The sequence below is a fragment of the Marmota flaviventris genome, chromosome 15 (genome assembly GCF_047511675.1).
Source record: "Marmota flaviventris isolate mMarFla1 chromosome 15, mMarFla1.hap1, whole genome shotgun sequence".
In the NCBI taxonomy this organism is placed as follows: Eukaryota; Metazoa; Chordata; class Mammalia; order Rodentia; family Sciuridae; genus Marmota; species Marmota flaviventris.
This window is the reverse complement of record NC_092512.1, coordinates 34,370,799-34,376,952: the sequence shown is the minus strand read 5'-3', so window position 1 is coordinate 34,376,952 and position 6,154 is coordinate 34,370,799. Positions and strand designations below refer to the sequence as shown.

At 48.0% G+C, this 6,154-nt stretch overlaps 1 long non-coding RNA gene across 2 annotated transcripts; it reads left to right on the top strand.

Moving 5' to 3' along the window:
* The first annotated feature begins 2,231 nt into the window (after nucleotides 1-2,231).
* LOC139702119 (uncharacterized) lies at nucleotides 2,232-4,444 on the top strand. 2 transcript variants are annotated; one of them, XR_011704718.1, is made up of 3 exons: nucleotides 2,232-2,309; nucleotides 4,087-4,212; nucleotides 4,303-4,444. It is a non-coding gene; the product is annotated as an uncharacterized lncRNA (long non-coding RNA). The 2 variants fall into 2 exon arrangements; XR_011704717.1 differs by lacking the exon at nucleotides 2,232-2,309 and adding an exon at nucleotides 2,802-3,029.
* The last annotated feature ends 1,710 nt before the right edge of the window (nucleotides 4,445-6,154 follow it).

The window sequence follows — 6,154 nt, the reverse complement described above, 5'->3', positions numbered from 1 at the left end:
TACTTCTCTATTATGATCAGCTCAAATGACACCTCTGCTGTAAAGCCCCTTTTCCATGCCACTGTTTAGTGATGGCTTTTTGCTAAGGTGGATACTGAACACTTGACCTCTGTCCATACAGGGCAGACGTGGGTTTTGTAGGGCATGACACCAATTTAAGAGGCCTTCTTTACGAATAAAACTGTCTGACTTTCATAGAGTTTGCAAAACAAAAATGACCTCACGAGCACACAGTTAGGTCCTTGGAAGGAACAGGAGCAAGTGAGGGGTCTGGATGCTTATGCTTTGCCAACTTCATAGTAAACCCATCTCTGGTCTCAAGTAACTTGCTCCAAATTCTGCTCTTGATGTCTGACTACATTGGCCTTCCCCTCTACTGATGGGTTGAGATTGTGGGGCTCCAATTCAGGGCTTCCCTGTGAAAACAAAGCTCTGTAATCACTAATTGCTCATCTGCCACTACTGTAGTCTCAGCTTCTTTTAGGCTCAATGACAGGTGTCATTCATCTTTACAAGTGAGCCTATAGCAGGTGCTCAGTAAACATATGTGGAGTGACTCTGTATGCTCTCTTTCACTGTGGTGTGCCCTTGATCTGCACCAGCTTTCCCATATCATGCTCCTGCTCCTGGACTCCTGCCTTAGCTGAATGCTTGGGGAAAGTTTTCAGGGTACAAAAGAGAAAGAAAAAGGAAACCCTCTTATGGGACTTATGTGAGGCTGCAGAAAAGAATAGGCAATTCATACATTCAGCAATTTACTGGGTGCATTCTAAGTACAATTGTGCGTGTCCTGAGAAACGCATCATTAGCCAGTTTCCTTGTTGTGCAAACATCATGGAGTGCACTTAACAAACCCAGATGACATGGGCCAGTCACTCAGCATGGCCTCTTGATGCAATCAAGTGACACGGTTAAAAAAAAAAGTTGCATGAGGCTGCTATGGCCACAGCACAACATACTGTTTTACAAGAAATGTTTTGTTTTGTTTTTTGAGAGAGAGAGAGAGAGAGAGAGAGAGAGAGAGAGAGAGAGAGAGAATTGTTTATTTATTTATTTTAGTTTTCGGCGGACACAACATCTTTGTTTGTATGTGGTGCTGAGGATCGAACCCGGGCCTCAGGCATGCCAGGCAAGCACGCTACCACTTGAGCCACATCCCCAGCCCCAAGAAATGTTTTTAATAAGTAAGAATGCACTTGAAAATAACAATAAAAAGTATAATATAGAGGGCCAGGCCTGTTGGTGCATACCTGTAATCCCAGTGGCTCAAGAGGCTGAGGCAGGAGAATCCCAAGTTCAAGGTCAGCCTCAGCAACTCAGCAAGGCCCTAAGCAACTCAGCGAGGCCCTGTCTCTAAATAAAATACAAAAAAAGGGCTGGGGATGTGACTCTGTGGTTAAGTACTCCCAGGTTCAATCCTTGGTACCAAAAAAATAAAATATAGTATAGTAAATGCATAAACCAGTAACAAGATTGTTTATTATCAAGTACCATGTAGTGTAGATAACTACATGTGCTATACTTTCATATGACTTGCAGCGTAGTGGATTTATTTAACCAAGTATCACCATGAGCATGAATAACATGTTGCACTAGGTTACAATGTCACTACTCGATAGGAATTTTTCAGCTCCATTATAATCTTATGGGACTACTGTTGTATACGTGGACTGTTGTTGACCAAAACATTGTTATGACTATACTAGGAACCAGAAGAGAATAAAACAGACTAATATCCCTGTCCCAAGGAGGCTGTACACTGTAGAGGGGAAATAGACGGTAACAAAATAATCTCATCGCCTGACAGATAGTGGTGATATATGTTATGGAGAAAAATAAGTCAGGGAAGGAGGACCAGGTCTTTGGGTAAAGTGGGGCTCATGGAGAAAGGGATGTTTGAGCAAAGTCTTGAAGAAGACCAGGGTGTGAGCCATGTGGCTGTCTAGGGAAGGCCTTCCAGGGAGAGGAACCTCAAGTCCAAAGGCCCCGTGGCAGGAGTGTTCCCCATGAGTGGAGGGAAGAGCAAGGTCACCTATTGTGATTGAAGAGAGAGGGTCAGCCAAGTGACAGGGGCCAGATGATACAGGATCTGTGAGCCATTGTGGCAAATTTGGACTTCACTCAGACAGAGATTCGAGCTGAGCCATTAGAGAGTGGAGAGCAAAGTGACCCAATCCAACTTTCATTTTAAAAGGATCCCTCTGACTGCCAAGTTGAGAATAAATTATAGAGGGCAAGAGTAGAACTGGAAAGAACAGTTTCAAACTATGTGAAGAATCCAGACAGGAGAAGATTTCAACATGGACAAGGTTAGTAGCTATGGTGGAGTGAGGAGTGCCATATCTCCAGGTGATTTTGAAGATAGAGATCATGGGAAGTGGAATGTGAGGGAAAGAATGGAGTAAGAATGGCTTTGAGGATTCTGGCCTAAGTCAGAAAAACAGGAATGCCCAGGGGAGAAGATTTAGTGGGGAGGGTGAGGATTTTGAGTATGACATGTTAAGCTTGAGAAATTTCTTGAGGTCAAGTAAGCAGCTGGGTCATGAGACTGGGCTTCCGGAGAGAGGCTGAGTCTGGAGAAATAAAGGTGGGAGTCTTCCATCCCTGGGGGTATTCAAGGCAAAGAATGAGATCAGCTCCAAGGCTTATAGACTGAAAAGAGGCAAGGACTGACCTCCGTGGCTGGCCAGAGGTCGGAGAGATGGAACAGAGAAGGAGCAGCCATCGAAGTGAAAGGGAGAGTGGGGGGTGTGGCATAGTGTCCTGGTAGCTGGGAAAGCCAGTGTGTCCAGGAAGAGGACATGATTAGGGTCAGCTGCTGCTGATGGGTCAGGAAAGCTGAGAGAAGAGTTCTCAATAGCAAGAAGGCCTTGATGACCTTGTCAGTAGAAATTTCTATGGATTAATGTGGGTGTGTGTCTGGTTGGAGTGGGTTGAAGCAGAGGAAAGGAGTTCAAGGTAGAAGGACAGACAATTCTTCTGCAGAGTTTTGCCACATAGGCACAAAGAAGGGGACAAGAGTTGGTGAGGTAAGCAAGGTCAAGAGATTTCTTTTCTTTTCTTCCTTTTTTTTTTTTTTGTACCAGAGATTGAACCCAGAGTTGCTTAACTGCTAAGCTACATCCCAGCCCTTTTTTGTTTTATTTAAAGACAGGGTCTGGCTAAGTTGCCTAGGGCTTCACTAAATTGCTGAGGCTGCCTTTGAACTCATGATCCTCCTGCCTCAGCCTCCTGAACTGCTGGGATTACAGGCAACCAGCAAGAGAAGGTTTCTGGTGAGGGAGAAATACTCCATGTTGAATGATTCCATAGAGAGACACTGATGACACAGGAGAGAGACAAGAGATAGGCCAGGGTGACTGGCTTGAATGAGTGAGTGGGTCTGGGATGTAGAACACAGGAAAGAGGGTGAGGCCTTGCAAAGGGTATTGATGGTGTAGTAAGAGACTGACAAGAGCCAAGTTGTGGCTTCTAAACAGGGTGAGAGGTGAAGCCATGAGGTATTGGGAGGGTTACTAAAAAGAAGAGATGAGTTCAAGGATCGTGGGTCTTGGTGGCACAATAAAATTTTGGGATTGGAGCAGGCTGCTAGTTGGCCCCCAAATCATTTTTTTCCCCTTCTTCTGTAAGAATTTTTCTGAGTACCTTCGTGCCCAGGTAAAAACCATATTTCCCAGACTCTCTTGTAACTGGGTGTAGCCATGTGACTAAGTTCAAGCAGTGGGACCTAACAAAAGTGAAGTCTGCAAGTTCCACACCACTGGCATAAAGGGAATTTGTTTACCCTGCACCTGCAGCCTGCTCCCCTCCTAGAATGTCCACATGCCCATGGTCAGGCTGCGGCCACTGGTGCAACACTCTGGGCAGGGTTTCTTGGCTTTTTCATGGACCCCTTTGGTTGTCTCTTCAAGTCTATGGCCCCTCTCAGAATATGGTTCTTAAGTTCATGGAGCAAAACCATAAGATTACATAGGAAAACAACCATGGTGAAATATCAAAATATTAAAGAATCATAAATTTTAAATTTAATAAAATATTAAAGAATTATGATCTAATCATATATATTTCCTTATTGATGCATTAAAGGACAATCTAGCCACAGATCTGATAACTACCCAACTTTCAAAGTAATGGTGAACAAGATTTCACAATATCTGCAAAATCTAAAGGTGATAAGAAAATAACTGATATCTGTGGGAGCCGGGATCACAGGTACTACCCACATTCCTGTGTGTGACCTGCTGTCTTATAAAGATCATGCCAAATTTTAGGTAGATCTTGATGGGAATTTTTCCTATGCAGGTGTAGTGAGCCCCTGAGTTCTGGCCAGACCTGTTCCAGACATCTTTGCAGGTGGAAGAACCACAGGGTGGAAGAAAACGGTATTCCAGAATAACCACGCTAGGCAGCAGCTAGCCACCCTGCTGCCCAGCACCAGACTGTGTGAGAGAGAATTAAAATCAGACCTTTTCACACTATTGTCGTGGGGGTCTTCTTGTCACCGCAGCTTGTCGGGTACTCTAGCACCCTAACAGAGGGGAACAGAGAGGCGGATGGTGGTGATCCGCGATTGCCTCGCCCCCAACCAACGCCACCGCAGAGACAGCAGAGAGCCTCTGCACTCCCCAGCCGAGACACCCAAGGCGAGCCGGTCCCTTTCTGTTCCCCCAGCGCCTCCCAACGCCCGCGTGCGCCTCCCCCGCCCGCCCCGTCGGGGAGTCAGCGAGGTCCACCTGTTTCCTGTGCTTGGCCCTGACAGGCCCGGGCCCTGGCCTCGCTGGCGTCATTACTGGCTGACAAAGGCACAGCTGCCGCTCCCCGTTCCCACCCTCCGGTCCGGACACACCCAGCCGACCCGCGGCCGCAGGGAGCAGGAACGCCGCAGAGGACTGGGGTGGTTGGGGTGTGGCGCTGGCAGGAGCCGCAGGACTCTGCGAGCTGGAGTCCACGGCGCAGCCGGGAGCAGCAGAAAGGCCCTCGAGAAGATCAAGGACAGAAAGGAGAGGGCACAGCCAACTCGGCCTGGGCCCCAGCCGGGAGAGCATGGAAATCTCAATCAGTGTGCAGTGGGGCAGCAGAGCGGGGCGGGGCAGGGGGTTGGGGGAAGGGGGGACAATGACACTGCGAGATGCTATTGTACCAGAGAAGGTGCTGTTTTCCACCCGAGGCCTCCTTGAGTATGAGTTCTGTTCCACCCTCTTTGCAACCGTGGGAACTGCATGCTCAAGTGTGGAGAGCTTGAGTCGCCTGCCCAAGGTCACACAGCCAGGGCTAATAAGAGTTCAAACCTCCTTTTAATTACAAGGACTGAAGCTAAACGTGAGGTGCCTCTTTCCTCTCCCCACCCCCTTGGAAAGAGGAGGTCCAGCCTCACTTTAGGGAGTCCTCACAGCACAGTCTCCTCCTCTGGTTAAATGTGTACCTTTGGCAGAAAGGTCAAGGTTAGAATCGCCAGGGAAACCAACCTCCCTTCCCAGGTAGCAGGGTGGGTGGGGGGTGACGACTGTGATTTCTCCCTGTAGGATGGTGATAAAGGTGGCCTGGTGGCCTCTACTGGCCTTCAAGCAGGACTGGCCAATCTGTTTATCCTGGTGGAGATTTCTAATGCACAGACAATCATGGGTCTGGCTGGACCAAGCTCTGTCCTGACAAAAGTTCAGAGGGTAGGTTGGGGGTTGGTTCCAAAAGCCCAGGGAAGGAAAGGAGACATATTTTGTTGAAAGCCCTTGACTGCTTGGGAAGGGTACAGATAGGAAGGCAATGCTGGACAGTGGAAAGAGCATGCACTGTAGGGTCAGACAGATCCAACACGTCTCAGATGTGTGGCCTTTCATAAGTCACATTTTTTTGTCTATACAGGACAGCCATATTCCTGAAGCATCAGCTGTCTGCTGGATGTCATGAGATCGTAGCCTCTACATGATAGACCTCCCTATTTTACTCTCCTTGTGCTCTGAGTGAAGAGTCAGGATGGCTCATGGCAACTTGGATCCTGAGAAATGGACCAAGGCTCAGGGGGAGGAGGACAAGCAGTACCAAGTCAACCTGGAATGGGGCTCCTGGCTCCTTACATGTAGACCTGCCTACAGTCCCAGCCCCGGAGGCTCCTACTTCCAGGGCCAGATCTGCTCTAACCAGACTTGGGGACCCATCT